Source organism: Rhipicephalus microplus, chromosome 4, assembly GCF_043290135.1.
Source record: "Rhipicephalus microplus isolate Deutch F79 chromosome 4, USDA_Rmic, whole genome shotgun sequence".
Lineage (NCBI taxonomy): Eukaryota > Metazoa > Arthropoda > Arachnida > Ixodida > Ixodidae > Rhipicephalus > Rhipicephalus microplus.
The window spans coordinates 230,024,075-230,048,345 of NC_134703.1; positions in this window are offsets into that span (position 1 = coordinate 230,024,075).

A 24,271-nucleotide genomic window follows, 5' to 3' on the forward strand; every position below is an offset into this window, starting at 1 on the left:
CAAAGCTATCAGCCCAAAGAAAAAAAGCACCGCACCACCACCGGGTGGGCTCGAAACTCCAACCTTTCGGTTAACAGCCGATCGCGCTAGCCAATTGCGCCATGGAGACAGTCCTGCTCCACTCTCACCACCATCAGAACATATCTTCAAAGCTATTACCACAAAGAAAAAAAAGCGCCGCAACACCACCGGGTGGGCTCGAACCTCCAACCTTTCGGTTAACAGCCGATCGCGCTAGCCAATTGCGCCACGAAGACAGTCCTGCTGCACTCTCACCACCATCAGAACATATCTTCAAAGCTATTACCGCAAAGAAAAAAGCAACACACCACTCCCGGGAGGGCTCGAAATTCCGACCTTTCGGTTAACAGCCGATCGCGCTAGCCCATTGCGCCACGGAGACAGTCTTGCTCCACTCTCACCACCATAAGAACATATCTTCAAACTATCAGCGCAAAAAAAAGCGCCGCACCACCACCGGGTGGGCTCGTACCTTCAACCTTTCGGTTAACAGCCGATCGCACTAGCCAATTGCGCCACGGAGGCAGTCGTGCTCCACTCTTACCACCATCAGAACATATCATCAAAGCTATCAGCACAAAGAAAAAAGCAACACACCACTCCCGAGAGGGCACGAACCTCCAACTTTTCGGTTAACAGCCGATCGCGCTGGCCAATTGCTCCACGGAGACAATCCTGCTCCACTCTCACCACCATTAGAACATATCTTTCAAGCTATCAGCCCAAAGAAAAAAAAGCGCCGCACCACCACCGGGGGGGCTCGAACCTCCAAACTTTTGGTTAACGGCCGATCGCGCTAGCCGATTTCGCCACGGAGACAATCGTGCCCCACGCTCACCACCATCAGAAAATATCTTCAAAGCTATCATCGCAAAGAAAAAAGCAACCTACCCCACCCGGGAGGGCTCGAACCTCCATCTTTTTGGTTAACAGCCGATCGCGCTAGCCAATGGCGCCACGGGGACAGTCCTGCTCCACTCTCACCACCGTCAGAACATTTCTTCAGAGCTATCAGCCTAAAGAAAAAAAAAGCCGCACCACCACCGGGTGGGCTCTAACCTACCACCTTTCGGTTAACAGCCGATCGCGCTAGCCAATTGCGCCACAGAGACAGTTGTGCTTCACTCTCACCACCGTCAGACCATTTCTTCAGAGCTATCGCCCCAAAGAAAAAAAAAAGCGCCGCACCACCACCGGGTGGGCTCGAACCTCCAACCTTTCGGTTAAAAGTTGATCGCGCTAGCCAATTGCGCCACGGAGACAGTCCTGCTCCACTCTCAACACCATCAGAACATATCTTCAAAGCTACAAGCGCAAAGAAAAAAAAGCGCCGCACCACCACCGGGTGGGCTCAAACCTCCAACCTTTCGGTTAACAGCCGATTGCGCAAGCCAATTGCGCCACGGAGACAGTCCTGCTCCACTCTCACCACCATCAGAACATATCTTCAAAGCTATCAGCCCAAAGAAAAAAAGCACCGCACCACCACCGGGTGCGCTCGAACTTCCAACCTTTCGGTTAACAGCCAATCGCGCTAGCCAATTGCGCCACGGAGACAGTCCTGCTTCACTCTCACCACCAGCAGAACATATCTTCAAAGCTATCAGCACAAAGAAAAAAAAGCGCCACACCATCATCGGGTGGGCTCGAACCTCCAACCTTTCGGTTAACAGCCGATCGCGCAAGCCAATTGCGCCACGGAGACAGTCCTGCTCCACACTCACCACCGTCAAAACATTTCTTCAGAGCTATCACCCCAAAGAAGAAAAAGCTCCGCACCACCACCAGGTGGGCTCGAACCTCCAACCTTTCAGTTAACAGCCGATCGCGCTAGCCCATTGCGCCACGGAGACAGTCTTACTCCACTCTCACCATCATAAGAACATATCTTCAAACTATCAGCGCAAAAAAAGCGCCGCACCACCACCGGGTGGGCTCGAACCTTCAACCTTTCGGTTAACAGCCGATCGCACTATCCAATTGCGCCACGGAGGCAGTCGTGCTCCACTCTTACCACCATCAGAACATATCTTCAAAGCTATCAGCACAAAGAAAAAAGCAACACACCACTCCCGGGAGGGCTCGAACCTCCAACTTTTCGGTTAACAGCCGATCGCGACGGCCAATTGCTCCACGGAGACAGTCCTGCTCCACTCTCACCACCATTAGAACATATCTTTCAAGCTATCAGCCGAAAGAAAAAAAAGCGCCGCACAACCACCGAGTGGGCTCGAACCTCCAACCTTTTGGTTAACGGCCGATCGCGCTAGCCAATTGCGCCACGGAGACAATCGTGCTCCACGCTCACCACCATCAGAAAATATCTTCAAAGCTATCATCGCAAAGAAAAAAGCAACACACCCCACCCGGGAGGGCTCGAACCTCCAACTTTTTGGTTAACAGCCGATCGTGCTAGCCAATGGCGCCACGGGGACAATCCTGCTCCACTCTCACCACCGTCAGAACATTTCTTCAGAGCTATCAGCCTAAAGAAAAAAAAAGCCGCACCACCACCGGGTGGGCTCGAACCTACAACCTTTCGGTTAACAGCCGATCGCGCTAACCCATTGCGTCACGGGGACAGTCTTGCTTCACTCTCACCACTATCAGAACATATCTTCAAAGCTATCAGCGCAAAGAAAAAAAAGCGCCGCACCACCACCGGGTGGGCTCGAACCTCCAACCTTCCGGTTAACAGCCGATCGCGCTAGCCAATTGTGCCACAGTGACAGTCTTGCTCCACTCTCAACACCATCAGAACATATCTTCAAAGCTACAAGCGCAAAGAAAAGAAAGCGCCGCACCACCACCGGGTGGGCTCGAACCTCCAACCTTTCGGTTAACAGCCGATCGCGCTAGCCAATTGCGCCACGGGGACAGTCTTGCTCCACTCTCACCACCATCAGAACATATCTTCAAAGCTATCAGCGCAAAGAAAAAAAAGCGCCGCACCACCACCGGGTGGGCTCGAACCTCCAACCTTTCGGTTAACAGCCGATCGCGCTAGCCAATTGCGCCAGGGAGACAGTCCTGCTCCACTCTCACCACCATCAGAACATATCTTCAAAGCTAACAGCCCAAAGACAAAAAGCACCGCACCACCACCGGGTGGGCTGGAACCTCCAACCTTTCGGTTAACAGCCAATCGCGTTAGCCAATTGCGCCACGGAGACAGTCCTGCTCCACTCTCACCTCCATCAGAACATATCTTCAAAGCTATCGGCACAAAGAGAAAAAAGCGCCGCACCACCACCGGGTGGGCTCGAAACTCCAACCTTTCGGTTAAAAGCCGATCGCGCTAGCCAATTGCGCCATGGAGACAGTCCTGCTCCACTCTCACCACCATCAGAACATATCTTCAAAGCTATTACCACAAAGGAAAAAAAAGCGCCGCAACACCACCGGGTGGGCTCGAACCTCCAACCTTTCGGTTAACAGCCGATCGCGCTAGCCAATTGCGCCACGGAGACAGTCCTGCTTCACTCTCACCACCATCAGAACATATCTTCAAAGCTATCAGCACAAAGAAAAAAAGTTCCACACCATCATCGGGTGGGCTCGAACCTCCAACCTTTTGGTTAACAGCCGATCGCGCAAGCCAATTGCGCCACGGAGACAGTCCTGCACCACACTCACCACCGTCAAAACATTTCTTCAGAGCTATCACCCCAAAGAAAAAAAAGCGCCGCACCACGACCGGGTGGGCTCGAACCTCCAACCTTTCAGTTACCAGCCGATCGCGCTAGCCGATTGCGCCACGGAGACAGTCCTGGTCCACTCTCACCACCATCAGAACATATCTTCAAAGCTATCAGCGCAAAGAAAAAAAAGCGCCGCGCCACCACCGGGTGGGCTCGAACCTCCAACCTTTCGGTTAACAGCCGATCGCGCTAACCCATTGCGCCACGGGGACAGTCTTGCTCCACTCTCACCACTATCAGAACATATCTTCAAAGCTATAAGCGCAAAGAAAAAAAAGCGCCGCACCACCACCGGGTGGGCTCGAACCTCCAACCTTTCGGTTAACAGCCGATTGCGCTAGCCAATTGCGCCACAGAGACAGTCTTGCTCCACTCTCAACACCATCAGAACATATCTTCAAAGCTACAAGCGCAAAGAAAAAAAAGCGCCGCACCACCACCGGGTGGGCTCGAACCTCCAACCTTTCGGTTAACAGCCGATCGCGCTAGCCAATTGCGCCACGGGGACAGTCTTGCTCCACTCTCACCACCATCAGAAAATATCTTCAAAGCTATCAGTGCAAAGAAAAAAAAGCGCCGCACCACCATCGGGTGGGCTCGAACCTCCAACCTTTCGGTTAACAGCCGATCGCGCTAGCCAATTGTGCCAGGGAGACAGTCCTGCTCCACTCTCACCACCATCAGAACATATCTTCAAAGCTATCAGCCCAAAGAAAAAAAGCACCGCACCACCACCGGGTGGGCTCGAAACTCCAACCTTTCGGTTAACAGCCGATCGCGCTAGCCAATTGCGCCATGGAGACAGTCCTGCTCCACTCTCACCACCATCAGAACATATCTTCAAAGCTATTACCACAAAGAAAAAAAAGCGCCGCAACACCACCGGGTGGGCTCGAACCTCCAACCTTTCGGTTAACAGCCGATCGCGCTAGCCAATTGCGCCACGAAGACAGTCCTGCTGCACTCTCACCACCATCAGAACATATCTTCAAAGCTATTACCGCAAAGAAAAAAGCAACACACCACTCCCGGGAGGGCTCGAGATTCCGACCTTTCGGTTAACAGCCGATCGCGCTAGCCCATTGCGCCACGGAGACAGTCTTGCTCCACTCTCACCACCATAAGAACATATCTTCAAACTAACAGCGCAAAAAAAAGCGCCGCACCACCACCGGGTGGGCTCGTACCTTCAACCTTTCGGTTAACAGCCGATCGCACTAGCCAATTGCGCCACGGAGGCAGTCGTGCTCCACTCTTACCACCATCAGAACATATCATCAAAGCTATCAGCACAAAGAAAAAAGCAACACACCACTCCCGAGAGGGCACGAACGTCCAACTTTTCGGTTAACAGCCGATCACGCTGGCCAATTGCTCCACGGAGACAGTCCTGCTCCACTCTCACCACCATTAGAACATATCTTTCAAGCTATCAGCCCAAAGAAAAAAAAAGCGCCGCACCACCACCGGGTGGGCTCGAACCTCCAACCTTTTGGTTAACGGCCGATCGCGCTAGCCGATTGCGCCACGGAGACAATCGTGCTCCACGCTCACCACCATCAGAAAATATCTTCAAAGCTATCATCGCAAAGAAAAAAGCAACCTACCCCACCCGGGAGGGCTCGAACCTCCAACTTTTTGGTTAACAGCCGATCGCGCTAGCCAATGGCGCCACGGAGACAGTGCTGCTCCACTCTCACCACCGTCAGAACATTTCTTCAGAGCTATCAGCCTAAAGAAAAAAAAAGCCGCACCACCACCGGGTGGGCTTTAACCTACCACCTTTCGGTTAACAGCCGATCGCGCTAGCCAATTGCGCCACAGAGACAGTCGTGCTTCACTCTCACCACCGTCAGACCATTTCTTCAGAGCTATCGCCCCCCAAAAAAAAAAGCGCCGCACCACCACCGGGCGGGCTCGAACCTCCAACCTTTCGGTTAAAAGTTGATCGCGCTAGCCAATTGCGCCACGGAGACAGTCCTGCTCCACTCTCACCACCGTCAGAACATTTCTTCAGAGCTATCAGCCCAAAGAAAAAAAGCGCCGCACCACCACCGGGTGGGCTCGAAACTCCAACCTTTCGGTTAACAGCCGATCGCGCTAGCCAATTGCGCCACAGAGACAGTCTTGCTCCACTCTCAACACCATCAGAACATATCTTCAAAGCTACAAGCGCAAAGAAAAAAAGCGCCGCACCACCACCGGGTGGGCTCAAACCTCCAACTTTTCGGTTAACAGCCGATTGCGCAAGCCAATTGCGCCACGGAGACAGTCCTGCTCCACTCTCACCACCATCAGAACATATCTTCAAAGCTATCAGCCCAAAGAAAAAAAGCACCGCACCACCACCGGGTGGGCTCGAACTTCCAACCTTTCGGTTAACAGCCAATCGCGCTAGCCAATTGCGCCACGGAGACAGTACTGCTTCACTCTCACCACCAGCAGAACATATCTTCAAAGCTATCAGCACAAAGAAAAAAAAGCGCCACACCATCATCGGGTGGGCTCGAACCTCCAACCTTTCGGTTACCAGCCGATCGCGCAAGCCAATTGCGCCACGGAGACAGTCCTGCTCCACACTCACCACCGTCAAAACATTTCTTCAGAGCTATCACCCCAAAGAAAAAAAAGCGCCGCACCACCACCGGGTGGGCTCGAACCTCCAACCTTTCAGTTAACAGCCGATCGCGCGAGCCGATTGCGCCACGGAGACAGTCCTGGTCCACTCTCACCGCCATCAGAACATACCTTCAAAGCTATCAGCGCAAAGAAAAAAAAGCGCCGCGCCACCACCGGGTGAGCTCGAACCTCCAACCTTTCGGTTAACAGCCGATCGCACTAACCCATTGCGCCACGGGGACAGTCTTGCTCCACTCTCACCACTATCAGTACATATCTTCAAAGCTATCAGCGCAAAGAAAAAAAAGCGCCGCACCACCATCGGGTGGGCTCGAACCTCCAACCTTTCGGTTAATAGCCGATCGCGCTAGCCAATTGCGCCACAGTGAATGTCTTGCTCCACTCTCAACACCATCAGAACATATCTTCAAAGCTACAAGCGCAAAGAAAAAAAAGCGCCGCACCACCACCGGGTGGGCTCGAACCTCCAACCTCTCGGTTAACAGCCGATCGCGCTAGCCAATTGCGCCACGGGGACAGTCTTGCTCCACTCTCACCACCATCAGAACATATCTTCAAAGCTATCAGCGCAAAGAAAAAAAAGCGCCGCACCACCACCGGGTGGCCTCGAACCTCCAACTTTTCGGTTAACAGCCGATCGCGCCCAAAGAAAAAAAGCACCGCACCACCACCGGGTGGGCTGGAACCTCCAACCTTTCGGCTAACAGCCAATCGCGTTAGCCAATTGCGCCACGGAGACAGTCCTGCTCCACTCTCACCACCATCAGAACATATCTTCAAAGCTATCAGCACAAAGAGAAAAAAGCGCCGCACCACCACCGGGTGGGCTCGAAACTCCAACCTTTCGGTTAACAGCCGATCGCACTAGCCAATTGCGCCATGGAGACAGTCCTGCTCCACTCTCACCACCATCAGAATATATCTTCAAAGCTATTACCACAAAGAAAAAAAAGCGCCGCAACACCACCGGGTGGGCTCGAACCTCCAACCTTTCGGTTAACAGCCGATCGCGCTAGCCAATTGCGCAACGAAGACAGTCCTGCTGCACTCTCACCACCATCAGAACATATCTTCAAAGCTATTACCGCAAAGAAAAAAGCAACACACCACTCCCGGGTGAGCTCGAAATTCCAACCTTTCGGTTAACAGCCGATCGCGCTAGCCCATTGCGCCACGGAGACAGTCTTGCTCCGCTCTCACCACCATCAGAACATATCTTCAAACTATCAGCGCAAAAAAAAGCGCCGCACCACCACCGGGTGGGCTCGAAATTCCAACCTTTTGGTTAACAGCCGATCGCGCTTGCTCATTGCGCCACGGGGACAGTCTTGCTCCACTCTCACCACCATCAGAACATATCATCAAAGCTATCAGCCCAAAGAAAAAAAAGCGCCGCACCACCACCGGGTGGGCTCGAACCTTCAACCTTTCGGGTAACAGCCGATCGCACTAGCCAATTGCGCCACGGAGGCAGTCGTGCTCCACTCTTACCACCATCAGAACATATCTTCAAAGCTATCAGCACAAAGAAAAAAGCAACACACCACTCCCGGGAGGGCTCGAACCTCCAACTTTTCGGTTAACAGCCGATCGCGCTGGCCAATCGCTCCACGGAGACAGTCCTGCTCCACTCTCGCCACCATTAGAACATATCTTTCAAGCTATCAGCTCAAAGAAAAAAAAAGCGCCGCACCACCACCGGGTGGGCTCGAACCTCCAACCTTTTGGTTAACGGCCGATCGCGCTAGCCAATTGCGCCACGGAGACAATCGTGCTCCACGCTCACCACCATCATAAAATATCTTCAAAGCTATCATCGCAAAGAAAAAAGCAACACACCCCACCCGGGAGGGCTCGAACCTCCAACTTTTTGGTTAACAGCCGATCGCGCTAGCCAATGGCGCCACGGGGACAGTCCTGCTCCACTCTCACCACCGTCAGAACATTTCTTCAGAGCTATCAGCCTAAAGAAAAAAAAGCGCCGCACCACCACGGGGTGGGCTCGAACCTACAACCTATCGGTTAACAGCCGATCGCGCTAGCCAATTGCGCCACAGAGACAGTCGTGCTTCACTCTCACCACCGTCAGACCATTTCTTCAGAGCTATCGCCCCAAAGAAAATAAAAGCGCCGCACCACCACCGGGTGGGCTCGAACCTCCAACCTTTCGGTTAAAAGTTGATCGCGCTAGCCAATTGCGCCACGGAGACAGTCCTGCTCCACTCTCACCACCGTCAGAACATTTCTTCAGAGCTATCAGCCCAAAGAAGAAAAAGCGCTGCACCACCACCGGGTGGGCTCAAAACTCCAACCTTTCGGTTATCAGCCGATCGCGCTAGCCAATTGCGCCATGAAGACAGTCCTGCTCCACTCTCACCACCATCAGAACATATCTTCAAAGCTATTAGCGCAAAAAAAAAGCGCCGCGCCACCTTCGGGTGGGCTCGAACCTCCAACCTTTCGGTTAACAGCCGATCGCGCTAACCCATTGCGCCACGGGGACAGTCTTGCTCCACTCTCACCACTATCAGAACATATCTTCAAAGCTATCAGCGCAAAGAAAAAAAAGCGCCGCACCACCACCGGGTGGGCTCGAACCTCCAACCTTTCGGTTAACAGCCGATCGCGCTAGCCAATTGCGCCACAGAGACAGTCTTGCTCCACTCTCAACACCATCAGAACATATCTTCAAAGCTACAAGCGCAAAGAAAAAAAGCGCCGCACCACCACCGGGTGGGCTCAAACCTCCAACTTTTCGGTTAACAGCCGATTGCGCAAGCCAATTGCGCCACGGAGACAGTCCTGCTCCACTCTCACCACCATCAGAACATATCTTCAAAGCTATCAGCCCAAAGAAAAAAAGCACCGCACCACCACCGGGTGGGCTCGAACTTCCAACCTTTCGGTTAACAGCCAATCGCGCTAGCCAATTGCGCCACGGAGACAGTCCTGCTTCACTCTCACCACCAGCAGAACATATCTTCAAAGCTATCAGCACAAAGAAAAAAAAGCGCCACACCATCATCGGGTGGGCTCGAACCTCCAACCTTTCGGTTAACAGCCGATCGCGCAAGCCAATTGCGCCACGGAGACAGTCCTGCTCCACACTCACCACCGTCAAAACATTTCTTCAGAGCTATCACCCCAAAGAAAAAAAAGCGCCGCACCACCACCGGGTGGGCTCGAACCTCCAACCTTTCAGTTAACAGCCGATCGCGCGAGCCGATTGCGCCACGGAGACAGTCCTGGTCCACTCTCACCGCCATCAGAACATACCTTCAAAGCTATCAGCGCAAAGAAAAAAAAGCGCCGCGCCACCACCGGGTGAGCTCGAACCTCCAACCTTTCGGTTAACAGCCGATCGCACTAACCCATTGCGCCACGGGGACAGTCTTGCTCCACTCTCACCACTATCAGTACATATCTTCAAAGCTATCAGCGCAAAGAAAAAAAAGCGCCGCACCACCATCGGGTGGGCTCGAACCTCCAACCTTTCGGTTAATAGCCGATCGCGCTAGCCAATTGCGCCACAGTGACAGTCTTGCTCCACTCTCAACACCATCAGAACATATCTTCAAAGCTACAAGCGCAAAGAAAAAAAAGCGCCGCACCACCACCGGGTGGGCTCGAACCTCCAACCTCTCGGTTAACAGCCGATCGCGCTAGCCAATTGCGCCACGGGGACAGTCTTGCTCCACTCTCACCACCATCAGAACATATCTTCAAAGCTATCAGCGCAAAGAAAAAAAAGCGCCGCACCACCACCGGGTGGCCTCGAACCTCCAACTTTTCGGTTAACAGCCGATCGCGCCCAAAGAAAAAAAGCACCGCACCACCACCGGGTGGGCTGGAACCTCCAACCTTTCGGTTAACAGCCAATCGCGTTAGCCAATTGCGCCACGGAGACAGTCCTGCTCCACTCTCACCACCATCAGAACATATCTTCAAAGCTATCAGCACAAAGAGAAAAAAGCGCCGCACCACCACCGGGTGGGCTCGAAACTCCAACCTTTCGGTTAACAGCCGATCGCACTAGCCAATTGCGCCATGGAGACAGTCCTGCTCCACTCTCACCACCATCAGAATATATCTTCAAAGCTATTACCACAAAGAAAAAAAAGCGCCGCAACACCACCGGGTGGGCTCGAACCTCCAACCTTTCGGTTAACAGCCGATCGCGCTAGCCAATTGCGCAACGAAGACAGTCCTGCTGCACTCTCACCACCATCAGAACATATCTTCAAAGCTATTACCGCAAAGAAAAAAGCAACACACCACTCCCGGGGGAGCTCGAAATTCCAACCTTTCGGTTAACAGCCGATCGCGCTAGCCCATTGCGCCACGGAGACAGTCTTGCTCCGCTCTCACCACCATCAGAACATATCTTCAAACTATCAGCGCAAAAAAAAGCGCCGCACCACCACCGGGTGGGCTCGAAATTCCAACCTTTTGGTTAACAGCCGATCGCGCTTGCTCATTGCGCCACGGGGACAGTCTTGCTCCACTCTCACCACCATCAGAACATATCATCAAAGCTATCAGCCCAAAGAAAAAAAAGCGCCGCACCACCACCGGGTGGGCTCGAACCTTCAACCTTTCGGGTAACAGCCGATCGCACTAGCCAATTGCGCCACGGAGGCAGTCGTGCTCCACTCTTACCACCATCAGAACATATCTTCAAAGCTATCAGCACAAAGAAAAAAGCAACACACCACTCCCGGGAGGGCTCGAACCTCCAACTTTTCGGTTAACAGCCGATCGCGCTGGCCAATCGCTCCACGGAGACAGTCCTGCTCCACTCTCGCCACCATTAGAACATATCTTTCAAGCTATCAGCTCAAAGAAAAAAAAAGCGCCGCACCACCACCGGGTGGGCTCGAACCTCCAACCTTTTTGTTAACGGCCGATTGCGCTAGCCAATTGCGCCACGGAGACAATCGTGCTCCACGCTCACCACCATCATAAAATATCTTCAAAGCTATCATCGCAAAGAAAAAAGCAACACACCCCACCCGGGAGGGCTCGAACCTCCAACTTTTTGGTTAACAGCCGATCGCGCTAGCCAATGGCGCCACGGGGACAGTCCTGCTCCACTCTCACCACCGTCAGAACATTTCTTCAGAGCTATCAGCCTAAAGAAAAAAAAGCGCCGCACCACCACGGGGTGGGCTCGAACCTACAACCTTTCGGTTAACAGCCGATCGCGCTAGCCAATTGCGCCACAGAGACAGTCGTGCTTCACTCTCACCACCGTCAGACCATTTCTTCAGAGCTATCGCCCCAAAGAAAATAAAAGCGCCGCACCACCACCGGGTGGGCTCGAACCTCCAACCTTTCGGTTAAAAGTTGATCGCGCTAGCCAATTGCGCCACGGAGACAGTCCTGCTCCACTCTCACCACCGTCAGAACATTTCTTCAGAGCTATCAGCCCAAAGAAGAAAAAGCGCTGCACCACCACCGGGTGGGCTCAAAACTCCAACCTTTCGGTTATCAGCCGATCGCGCTAGCCAATTGCGCCATGAAGACAGTCCTGCTCCACTCTCACCACCATCAGAACATATCTTCAAAGCTATTAGCGCAAAAAAAAAAGCGCCGCGCCACCTTCGGGTGGGCTCGAACCTCCAACCTTTCGGTTAACAGCCGATCGCGCTAACCCATTGCGCCACGGGGACAGTCTTGCTCCACTCTCACCACTATCAGAACATATCTTCAAAGCTATCAGCGCAAAGAAAAAAAAGCGCCGCACCACCACCGGGTGGGCTCGAACCTCCAACCTTTCGGTTAACAGCCGATCGCGCTAGCCAATTGCGCCACAGAGACAGTCTTGCTCCACTCTCAACACCATCAGAACATATCTTCAAAGCTACAAGCGCAAAGAAAAAAAAGCGCTGCACCACCACCGGGTGGGCTCGAACCTCCAACCTTTCGGTTAACAGCCGATCGCGCTATCCAATTGCACCACGGGGACAGTCTTGCTACACCCTCACCACCATCAGAACATATCTTCAAAGCTATCAGCGCAAAGAAAAAAAAGCGCCGCACCACCACCGGGTGTTCTCGAACCTCCAACCTTTCGGTTAACAGCCGATCGCGCTAGCCAATTGCGCCAGGGAGAAAGTCCTGCTCCACTCTCACCACCATCAGAACATATCTTCAAAGCTATCAGCCCAAAGAAAAAAAAGCACCGCACCACCACCGGGTGGGCTCGAACCTCCAACCTTTCGTTTAACAGCCAATCGCGCTAGCCAATTGCGCCACGGAGACAGTCCTGCTCCACTCTCACCACCATCAGAACATATCTTCAAAGCTATTACCACAAAGAAAAAAAAGCGCCGCAACACCACCGGGTGGGCTCGAACCTCCAACCTTTCGGTTAACAGCCGATCGCGCTAGCCAATTGCGCCACGAAGACAGTCCTGCTGCACTCTCACCACCATCAGAACATATCTTCAAAGCTATTACCGCAAAGAAAAAAGCAACACACCACTCCCGGGAGGGCTCGAAATTCCGACCTTTCGGTTAACAGCCGATCGCGCTAGCCCATTGCGCCACGGAGACAGTCTTGCTCCACTCTCATCACCATAAGAACATATCTTCAAACTATCAGCGCAAAAAAAAGCGCCGCAACACCACCGGGTGGGCTCGAACCTCCAACCTTTCGGTTAACAGCCGATCGCGCTAGCCAATTGCGCCACGAAGACAGTCCTGCTGCACTCTCACCACCATCAGAACATATCTTCAAAGCTATTACCGCAAAGAAAAAAGCAACACACCACTCCCGGGAGGGCTCGAAATTCCGACCTTTCGGTTAACAGCCGATCGCGCTAGCCCATTGCGCCACGGAGACAGTCTTGCTCCACTCTCACCACCATAAGAACATATCTTCAAACTATCAGCGCAAAAAAAAAAGCGCCGCACCACCACCGGGTGGGCTCGTACCTTCAACCTTTCGGTTAACAGCCGATCGCACTAGCCAATTGCGCCACAGAGACAGTCTTGCTCCGCTTTCAACACCATCAGAACATATCTTCAAAGCTACAAGCGCAAAGAAAAAAAAAGGGCCGCACCACCACCGGGTGGGCTCGAACCTCCAACCTTTCGGTTAACAGCCGATTGCGCAAGCCAATTGCGCCACGGAGACAGTCGTGCTCCACTCTCACCACCATCAGAACATATCTTCAAAGCTATCAGCCCAAAGAAAAAAAGCACCGCACCACCACCGGGTGGGCTCGAACTTCCAACCTTTCGGTTAACAGCCAATCGCGCTAGCCAATTGCGCCACGGAGACAGTCCTGCTTCACTCTCACCACCATCAGAACATATCTTCAAAGCTATCAGCACAAAGAAAAAAAACGCCACACCATCATCGGGTGGGCTCGAACCTCCAACCTTTCGGTTAACAGCCGATCGCGCAAGCCAATTGCGCCACGGAGACAGTCCTGCTCCACACTCACCACCGTCATAACATTTCTTCAGAGCTATCACCCCAAAGAAAAAAAAGCGCCGCACCACCACCGGGTGGGCTCGAACCTCCAACCTTTCAGTTAACTGCCGATCGCACTAGCCGATTGCGCCACGGAGACAGTCCTGGTCCACTCTCACCACCATCAGAACATATCTTCAAAGCTATCAGCGCAAAGAAAAAAAAGCGCCGCGCCACCACCGGGTGGGCTCGAACCTCCAACCTTTCGGTTAACAGCCGATCGCGCTAACCCATTGCGCCACGGGGACAGTCTTGCTCCACTCTCACCACTATCAGAACATATCTTCAAAGCTATCAGCGCAAAAAAAAGCGCCGCACCACCACCGGGTGGGCTCGAACCTCCAACCTTTCGGTTAACAGCCGATCGCGCTAGCCAATTGCGCCACAGGGACAGTCTTGCTCCACTCTCAACACCATTGGAACATATCTTCAAACCTACAAGCGCAAAGGAAAAAAAGCGCCGCACCACCACCGGGTGGGCTCGAACCTCCAACCTTTCGGTTAACAGCCGATGGCGCTAGCCAATTCCGCCACGGGGACAGTCTTGCTCCACTCTCACCACCATCAGAACATATCTTCAAAGCTATCAGCGCAAAGAAAAAAAAGCGCCGCACCACCACCGGGTGGGCTCGAACCTCCAACCTTTCGGTTAACAGCCGATCGCGCTAGCCAATTGCGCCAGGGAAACAGTCTTGCTCCACTCTCACCATCATCAGAACATATCTTCAAAGCTATCAGCCCAAAGAAAAAAAGCACCGCACCACCACCGGGTGGGCTGGAACCTCCAACCTTTCGGTTAACAGCCAATCGCGTTAGCCAATTGCGCCACGGAGACAGTCCTGCTCCACTCTCACCACCATCAGAACATATCTTCAAAGCTATCAGCACAAAGAGAAAAAAGCGCCGCACCACCACCGGGTGGGCTCGAAACTCCAACCTTTCGGTTAACAGCCGATCGCACTAGCCAATTGCGCCATGGAGACAGTCCTGCTCCACTCTCACCACCATCAGAATATATCTTCAAAGCTATTACCACAAAGAAAAAAAAGCGCCGCAACACCACCGGGTGGGCTCGAACCTCCAACCTTTCGGTTAACAGCCGATCGCGCTAGCCAATTGCGCAACGAAGACAGTCCTGCTGCACTCTCACCACCATCAGAACATATCTTCAAAGCTATTACCGCAAAGAAAAAAGCAACACACCACTCCCGGGTGAGCTCGAAATTCCAACCTTTCGGTTAACAGCCGATCGCGCTAGCCCATTGCGCCACGGAGACAGTCTTGCTCCGCTCTCACCACCATCAGAACATATCTTCAAACTATCAGCGCAAAAAAAAGCGCCGCACCACCACCGGGTGGGCTCGAAATTCCAACCTTTTGGTTAACAGCCGATCGCGCTTGCTCATTGCGCCACGGGGACAGTCTTGCTCCACTCTCACCACCATCAGAACATATCATCAAAGCTATCAGCCCAAAGAAAAAAAAGCGCCGCACCACCACCGGGTGGGCTCGAACCTTCAACCTTTCGGGTAACAGCCGATCGCACTAGCCAATTGCGCCACGGAGGCAGTCGTGCTCCACTCTTACCACCATCAGAACATATCTTCAAAGCTATCAGCACAAAGAAAAAAGCAACACACCACTCCCGGGAGGGCTCGAACCTCCAACTTTTCGGTTAACAGCCGATCGCGCTGGCCAATCGCTCCACGGAGACAGTCCTGCTCCACTCTCGCCACCATTAGAACATATCTTTCAAGCTATCAGCTCAAAGAAAAAAAAAGCGCCGCACCACCACCGGGTGGGCTCGAACCTCCAACCTTTTTGTTAACGGCCGATTGCGCTAGCCAATTGCGCCACGGAGACAATCGTGCTCCACGCTCACCACCATCATAAAATATCTTCAAAGCTATCATCGCAAAGAAAAGAGCAACACACCCCACCCGGGAGGGCTCGAACCTCCAACTTTTTGGTTAACAGCCGATCGCGCTAGCCAATGGCGCCACGGGGACAGTCCTGCTCCACTCTCACCACCGTCAGAACATTTCTTCAGAGCTATCAGCCTAAAGAAAAAAAAGCGCCGCACCACCACGGGGTGGGCTCGAACCTACAACCTTTCGGTTAACAGCCGATCGCGCTAGCCAATTGCGCCACAGAGACAGTCGTGCTTCACTCTCACCACCGTCAGACCATTTCTTCAGAGCTATCGCCCCAAAGAAAATAAAAGCGCCGCACCACCACCGGGTGGGCTCGAACCTCCAACCTTTCGGTTAAAAGTTGATCGCGCTAGCCAATTGCGCCACGGAGACAGTCCTGCTCCACTCTCACCACCGTCAGAACATTTCTTCAGAGCTATCAGCCCAAAGAAGAAAAAGCGCTGCACCACCACCGGGTGGGCTCAAAACTCCAACCTTTCGGTTATCAGCCGATCGCGCTAGCCAATTGCGCCATGAAGACAGTCCTGCTCCACTCTCACCACCATCAGAACATATCTTCAAAGCTATTAGCGCAAAAAAAAAAGCGCCGCGCCACCTTCGGGTGGGCTCGAACCTCCAACCTTTCGGTTAACAGCCGATCGCGCTAACCCATTGCGCCACGGGGACAGTCTTGCTCCACTCTCACCACTATCAGAACATATCTTCAAAGCTATCAGCGCAAAGAAAAAAAAGCGCCGCACCACCACCGGGTGGGCTCGAACCTCCAACCTTTCGGTTAACAGCCGATCGCGCTAGCCAATTGCGCCACAGAGACAGTCTTGCTCCACTCTCAACACCATCAGAACATATCTTCAAAGCTACAAGCGCAAAGAAAAAAAAGCGCTGCACCACCACCGGGTGGGCTCGAACCTCCAACCTTTCGGTTAACAGCCGATCGCGCTATCCAATTGCACCACGGGGACAGTCTTGCTACACCCTCACCACCATCAGAACATATCTTCAAAGCTATCAGCGCAAAGAAAAAAAAGCGCCGCACCACCACCGGGTGTTCTCGAACCTCCAACCTTTCGGTTAACAGCCGATCGCGCTAGCCAATTGCGCCAGGGAGAAAGTCCTGCTCCACTCTCACCACCATCAGAACATATCTTCAAAGCTATCAGCCCAAAGAAAAAAAAGCACCGCACCACCACCGGGTGGGCTCGAACCTCCAACCTTTCGTTTAACAGCCAATCGCGCTAGCCAATTGCGCCACGGAGACAGTCCTGCTCCACTCTCACCACCATCAGAACATATCTTCAAAGCTATTACCACAAAGAAAAAAAAGCGCCGCAACACCACCGGGTGGGCTCGAACCTCCAACCTTTCGGTTAACAGCCGATCGCGCTAGCCAATTGCGCCACGAAGACAGTCCTGCTGCACTCTCACCACCATCAGAACATATCTTCAAAGCTATTACCGCAAAGAAAAAAGCAACACACCACTCCCGGGAGGGCTCGAAATTCCGACCTTTCGGTTAACAGCCGATCGCGCTAGCCCATTGCGCCACGGAGACAGTCTTGCTCCACTCTCATCACCATAAGAACATATCTTCAAACTATCAGCGCAAAAAAAAGCGCCGCAACACCACCGGGTGGGCTCGAACCTCCAACCTTTCGGTTAACAGCCGATCGCGCTAGCCAATTGCGCCACGAAGACAGTCCTGCTGCACTCTCACCACCATCAGAACATATCTTCAAAGCTATTACCGCAAAGAAAAAAGCAACACACCACTCCCGGGAGGGCTCGAAATGCCGACCTTTCGGTTAACAGCCGATCGCGCTAGCCCATTGCGCCACGGAGACAGTCTTGCTCCACTCTCACCACCATAAGAACATATCTTCAAACTATCAGCGCAAAAAAAAGCGCCGCACCACCACCGGGTGGGCTCGTACCTTCAACCTTTCGGTTAACAGCCGATCGCACTAGCCAATTGCGCCACAGAGACAGTCTTGCTCCGCTTTCAACACCATCAGAACATATCTTCAAAGCTACAAGCGCAAAGAAAAAAAAGGGCCGCACCACCACCGGGTGGGCTCGAACCTCCAACCTTTCGGTTAACAGCCGATTGCGCAAGCCAATTGCGCCACGGAGACAGTCGTGCTCCACTCTCACCACCATCAGAACATATCTTCAAAGCTATCAGCCCAAAGAAAAAAAGCACCGCACCACCACCGGGTGGGCTCGAACTTCCAACCTTTCGGTTAACAGCCAATCGCGCTAGCCAATTGCGCCACGGAGACAGTCCTGCTTCACTCTCACCACCATCAGAACATATCTTCAAAGCTATCAGCACAAAGAAAAAAAACGCCACACCATCATCGGGTGGGCTCGAACCTCCAACCTTTCGGTTAACAGCCGATCGCGCAAGCCAATTGCGCCACGGAGACAGTCCTGCTCCACACTCACCACCGTCATAACATTTCTTCAGAGCTATCACCCCAAAGAAAAAAAAGCGCCGCACCACCACCGGGTGGGCTCGAACCTCCAACCTTTCAGTTAACTGCCGATCGCACTAGCCGATTGCGCCACGGAGACAGTCCTGGTCCACTCTCACCACCATCAGAACATATCTTCAAAGCTATCAGCGCAAAGAAAAAAAAGCGCCGCGCCACCACCGGGTGGGCTCGAACCTCCAACCTTTCGGTTAACAGCCGATCGCGCTAACCCATTGCGCCACGGGGACAGTCTTGCTCCACTCTCACCACTATCAGAACATATCTTCAAAGCTATCAGCGCAAAAAAAAGCGCCGCACCACCACCGGGTGGGCTCGAACCTCCAACCTTTCGGTTAACAGCCGATCGCGCTAGCCAATTGCGCCACAGGGACAGTCTTGCTCCACTCTCAACACCATCGGAACATATCTTCAAACCTACAAGCGCAAAGGAAAAAAAGCGCCGCACCACCACCGGGTGGGCTCGAACCTCCAACCTTTCGGTTAACAGCCGATGGCGCTAGCCAATTCCGCCACGGGGACAGTCTTGCTCCACTCTCACCACCATCAGAACATATCTTCAAAGCTATCAGCGCAAAGAAAAAAAAGCGCCGCACCACCACCGGGTGGGCTCGAACCTCCAACCTTTCGGTTAACAGCCGATCGCGCTAGCCAATTGCGCCAGGGAAACAGTCTTGCTCCACTCTCACCATCATCAGAACATATCTTCAAAGCTATCAGCCCAAAGAAAAAAAGCACCCCACCACCACCGGGTGGGCTGGAACCTCCAACCTTTCGGTTAACAGCCAATCGCGTTAGCCAATTGCGCCACGGAGACAGTCCTGCTCCACTCTCACCACCATCAGAACATATCTTCAAAGCTATCAGCACAAAGAGAAAAAAGCGCCGCACCACCACCGGGTGGGCTCGAAATTCCAACCTTTCTGTTAACAGCCGATCGCGCTAGCCAATTGCGCCATGGAGACAGTCCTGCTCCACTCTCACCACCATCAGAACATATCTTCAAAGCCATTAACACAAAGAAAAAAAAGCGCCGCAACACCACCGGGTGGGCTCGAACCTCCAACCTTTCGGTTAACAGCCGATCGCGCTAGCCAATTGCGCCACGAAGACAGTCCTGCTGCACTCTCACCACCATCAGAACATATCTTCAAAGCTATTACCGCAAAGAAAAAAGCAACACACCACTCCCGGGAGGGCTCGAAATTCCAACCTTTCGGTTAACAGCCGATCGCGCTAGCCCATTGCGCCACGGAGACAGTCTTGCTCCACTCTCACCACCATCAGAACATATCTTCAAACTATCAGCGCAAAAAAAGCACCGCACCACCACCGGGTGGGCTCGAAATTCCAACCTTTTGGTTAACAGCCGATCGCGCTTGCCCATTGCGCCACGGGGACAGTCTTGCTCCACTCTCACCACCATCAGAACATATCATCAAAGCTATCAGCCCAAAGAAAAAAAAGCGCCGCACTACCACCGGGTGGGCTCGAACCTTGAACCTTTCGGTTAACAGCCGATCGCACTAGCCAACTGCGCCACGGAGGCAGTCGTGCTCCACTCTTACCACCATCAGAACATATCTTCAAAGCTATCAGCACAAAGAAAAAAGCAACACACCACTCCCGGGAGGGCTCGAACCTCAAACTTTTCGGTTAACAGCCGATCGCGCTGGCCAATTGCTCCACGGAGACAGTCCTGCTCCACTCTCACCACCATTAGAACATATCTTTCAAGCTATCAGCCCAAAGAAAAAAAAAGTGCCGCACCACCACCGGGTGGGCTCGAACCTCCAACCTTTTGGTTAACGGCCGATCGCGCTAGCCAATTGCGCCACGGAGACAATCGTGCTCCACGCTCACCACCATCAGAAAATATCTTCAAAGCTATCATCGCAAAGAAAAAAGCAACACACCCCACACGGGAGGGCTCGAACCTCGAACTTTTTGGTTAACAGCCGATCGCGCTAACCCATTGCGCCACGGGGACAGTCTTGCTCCACTCTCACCACTATCAGAACATATCTTCAAAGCTATCAGCGCAAAGAAAAAAAAGCGCCGCACCACCACCGGGTGGGCTCGAACCTACAACCTTTCGGTTAACAGCCGATCGCGCTAGCCAATTGCGCCACAGAGACAGTCGTGCTTCACTCTCACCACCGTCAGACCATTTCTTCAGAGCTATCGCCCCAAAGAAAAAAAAGCGCCGCACCACCACCGGGTGGGCTCGAACCTCCAACCTTTCGGTTAAAAGTTGATCGCGCTAGCCAATTGCGCCACGGAGAGAGTCCTGCTCCACTCTCACCACCATCAGAACATTTCTTCAGAGCTATCAGCCCAAAGAAGAAAAAGCGCCGCACCACCACCGGGTGGGCTCGAAACTCCTACCTTTCGGTTTTTAGCCGATCGCGCTAGCCAATTGCGCCAAGGAGACAGTCCTGCTCCACTCTCACCACCATCAGAACATATCTTCAAAGCTATTAGCCCAAAAAAAGCGCCGCGCCACCTTCGGGTGGGCTCGAACCTCCAACCTTTCGGTTAACAGCCGTTCGCGCTAACCCATTGCGCCACGGGGACAGTCTTGCTCCACTCTCACCACTATCAGAACATATCTTCAAAGCTATCAGCGCAAAGAAAAAAAAGCGCCGCACCACCACCGGGTGGGCTCGAACCTCCAACCTTTCGGTTAACAGCCGATCGCGCTAGCCAATTGCGCCACAGAGACAGTCTTGCTCCACTCTCAACACCATCAGAACATATCTTCAAAGCTACAAGCGCAAAGAAAAAAAAAGCGCTGCACCACCACCGGGTGGGCTCGAACCTCCAACCTTTCGGTTAACAGCCGATCGCGCTAGCCAATCGCGCCACGGGGACAGTCTTGCTCCACCCTCACCACCATCAGAACATATCTTCAAAGCTATCAGCGCAAAGAAAAAAAAAGCGCCGCACCACCACCGGGTGTGCTCGAACCTCCAACCTTTCGGTTAACAGCCGATCGCGCTAGCCAAGTGCGCCAGGGAGACAGTCCTGCTCCACTCTCACCACCATCAGAACATATCTTCAAAGCTATCAGCCCAAAGAAAAAAAAGCACCGCACCACCACCGGGTGGGCTCGAACCTCCAACCTTTCGTTTAACAGCCAATCGCGCTAGCCAATTGCGCCACGGAGACAGTCCTGCTCCACTCTCACCACCGTCAGAACATTTCTTCAGAGCTATCAGCCCAAAGAAGAAAAAGCGCCACACCACCACCGGGTGGGCTCAAAACTCCAACCTTTCGGTTATCAGCCGATCGCGCTAGCCAATTGCGCCATGAAGACAGTCCTGCTCCACTCTCACCACCATCAGAACATATCTTCAAAGCTATCAGCCCAAAGAAAAAAAAGCACCGCACCACCACCGGGTGGGCTCGAACCTCCAACCTTTCGGTTAACAGCCAATCGCGCTAGGCAATTGCGCCACGGAGACAGTCCTGCTCCACTCTCACCACAATCAGAACATATCTTCAAAGCTATTAGCGCAAAGAAAAAAAGCGCCGCGCAACCACCGGGTGGGCTCGAACCTCCAACCTTTCGGTTAACAGCCGATCGCGCTAGCCAATTGCGCCACAGAGACAGTCTTGCTCCACTCTCAACACCATCAGAACATATCTTCAAAGCTACAAGCGCAAAGAAAAAAAAAAGCGCCGCACCACCACCGGGTGGGCTCGAACCTCCAACCTTTCGGTTAACAGCCGATTGCGCAAGCCAATTGCCCCACGGAGACAGTCCTGCTCCACTCTCACCACCATCAGAACATATCTTCAAAGCTATCAGCCCAAAGAAAAAAAGCACCGCACCACCACCGGGTGGGCTCGAACTTCCAACCTTTCGGTTAGCAGCCAATCGCGCTAGCCAATTGCGCCACGGAGACAGTCCTGCTTCACTCTCACCACCATCAGAACATATCTTCAAAGCTATCACCACAAAGAAAAAAAAGCGCCACACCATCATCGGGTGTGCTCGAACCTCCAACCTTTCGGTTAACAGCCGATCGCGCAAGCCAATTGCGCCACGGAGACAGTCCTGCTCCACACTCACCACCGTCATAACATTTCTTCAGAGCTATCACCCCAAAGAAAAAAAGCGCCGCACCACCACCGGGTGGGCTCGAACCTCCAACCTTTCAGTTAACTGGCGATCGCGCTAGCCGATTGCGCCACGGAGACAGTCCTGGTCCACTCTCACCACCATCAGAACATATCTTCAAAGCTATCAGCGCAAAGAAAAAAAAGCGCCGCGCCACCACCGGGTGGGCTCGAACCTCCAACATTTCGGTTAACAGCCGATCGCGCTAACCCATTGCGCCACGGGGACAGTCTTGCTCCACTCTCACCACTATCAGAACATATCTTCAAAGCTATCAGCGCAAAGAAAAAAAGCGCCGCACCACCACCGGGTGGGCTCGAACCTCCAACCTTTCGGTAAACAGCCGATCGCGCTAGCCAATTGCGCCACAGAGACAGTCTTGCTCCACTCTCAACACCATCAGAACATATCTTCAAACCTACAAGCGCAAAGAAAAAAAAGCGCCACACCACCACCGGGTGGGCTCGAACCTCCAACCTTTCGGTTAACAGCCGATCGCGCTAGCCAATTGCGCCACGGGGACAGTCTTGCTCCACTCTCACCACCATCAGAACATATCTTCAAAGCTATCAGCGTAAAGAAAAAAAGCGCCGCACCACCACCGGGTGGGCTCGAACCTCCAACCTTTCGGTTAACAGCCGATCGCGCTAGCCAATTGCGCCAGGGAGACAGTCTTGCTCCACTCTCACCACCATCAGAACATATCTTCAAAGCTATCAGCCCAAAGAAAAAAAGCACCCCACCACCACCGGGTGGGCTGGAACCTCCAACTTTTCGGTTAACAGCCAATCGCGTTAGCCGATTGCGCCACGGAGACAGTCCTGCTCCACTCTCACCACCATCAGAACCTATCTTCAAAGCTATCAGCACAAACAGAAAAAAGCGCCGCACCACCACCGGGTGGGCTCGAAACTCCAACCTTTCGGTTAACAGCCGATCGCGCTAGCCAATTGCGCCATGGAGACAGTCCTGCTCCACTCTCACCACCATCAGAACATATCTTCAAAGCTATTACCACAAAGAAAAAAAAGCGCCGCAACACCACCGGGTGGGCTCGAACCTCCAACCTTTCGGTTAACAGCCGATCGCGCTAGCCAATTGCGCCACGAAGACAGTCCTGCTGCACTCTCACCACCATCAGAACATATCTTCAAAGCTATTACCGCAAAGAAAAAAGCAACACACCACTCCCGGGAGGGCTCGAAACTCCAACCTTTCGGTTAACAGCCGATCGCGCTAGCCCATTGCGCCACGGAGACAGTCTTGCTCCACTCTCACCACCATCGGAACATATCTTCAAACTATCAGCGCAAAAAAAAGCACCGCACCACCACCGGGTGGGCTCGAAATTCCAACCTTTTGGTTAACAGCCGATCGCGCTTGCCCATTGCGCCACGGCGACAGTCTTCCTCCACTCTCACCACCATCAGAACATATCATCAAAGCTATCAGCCCAAAGAAAAAAAAGCGCCGCACCACCACCGGGTGGGCTCGAACCTTCAACCTTTCGGTTAACAGCCGATCGCACTAGCCAACTGCGCCCCGGAGGCTGTCGTGCTCCACTCTTACCACCATCAGAACATATCTTCAAAGCTATCAGCACAAAGAAAAAAGCAACACACCACTCCCGGGAGGGCTCGAACCTCAAACCTTTCGGTTAACAGCCGATCGCGCTGGCCAATTGCTCCACGGAGACAGTCCTGCTCCACTCTCACCACCATTAGAACATATCTTTCAAGCTATCAGCCCAAAGAAAAAAAAAGCGCCGCACCACCACCGGGTGGGCTCGAACCTCCAACCTTTTGGTTAACGGCCGATCGCGCTAGCCAATTGCGCCACGGAGACAATCGTGCTCCACGCTCACCACCATCAGA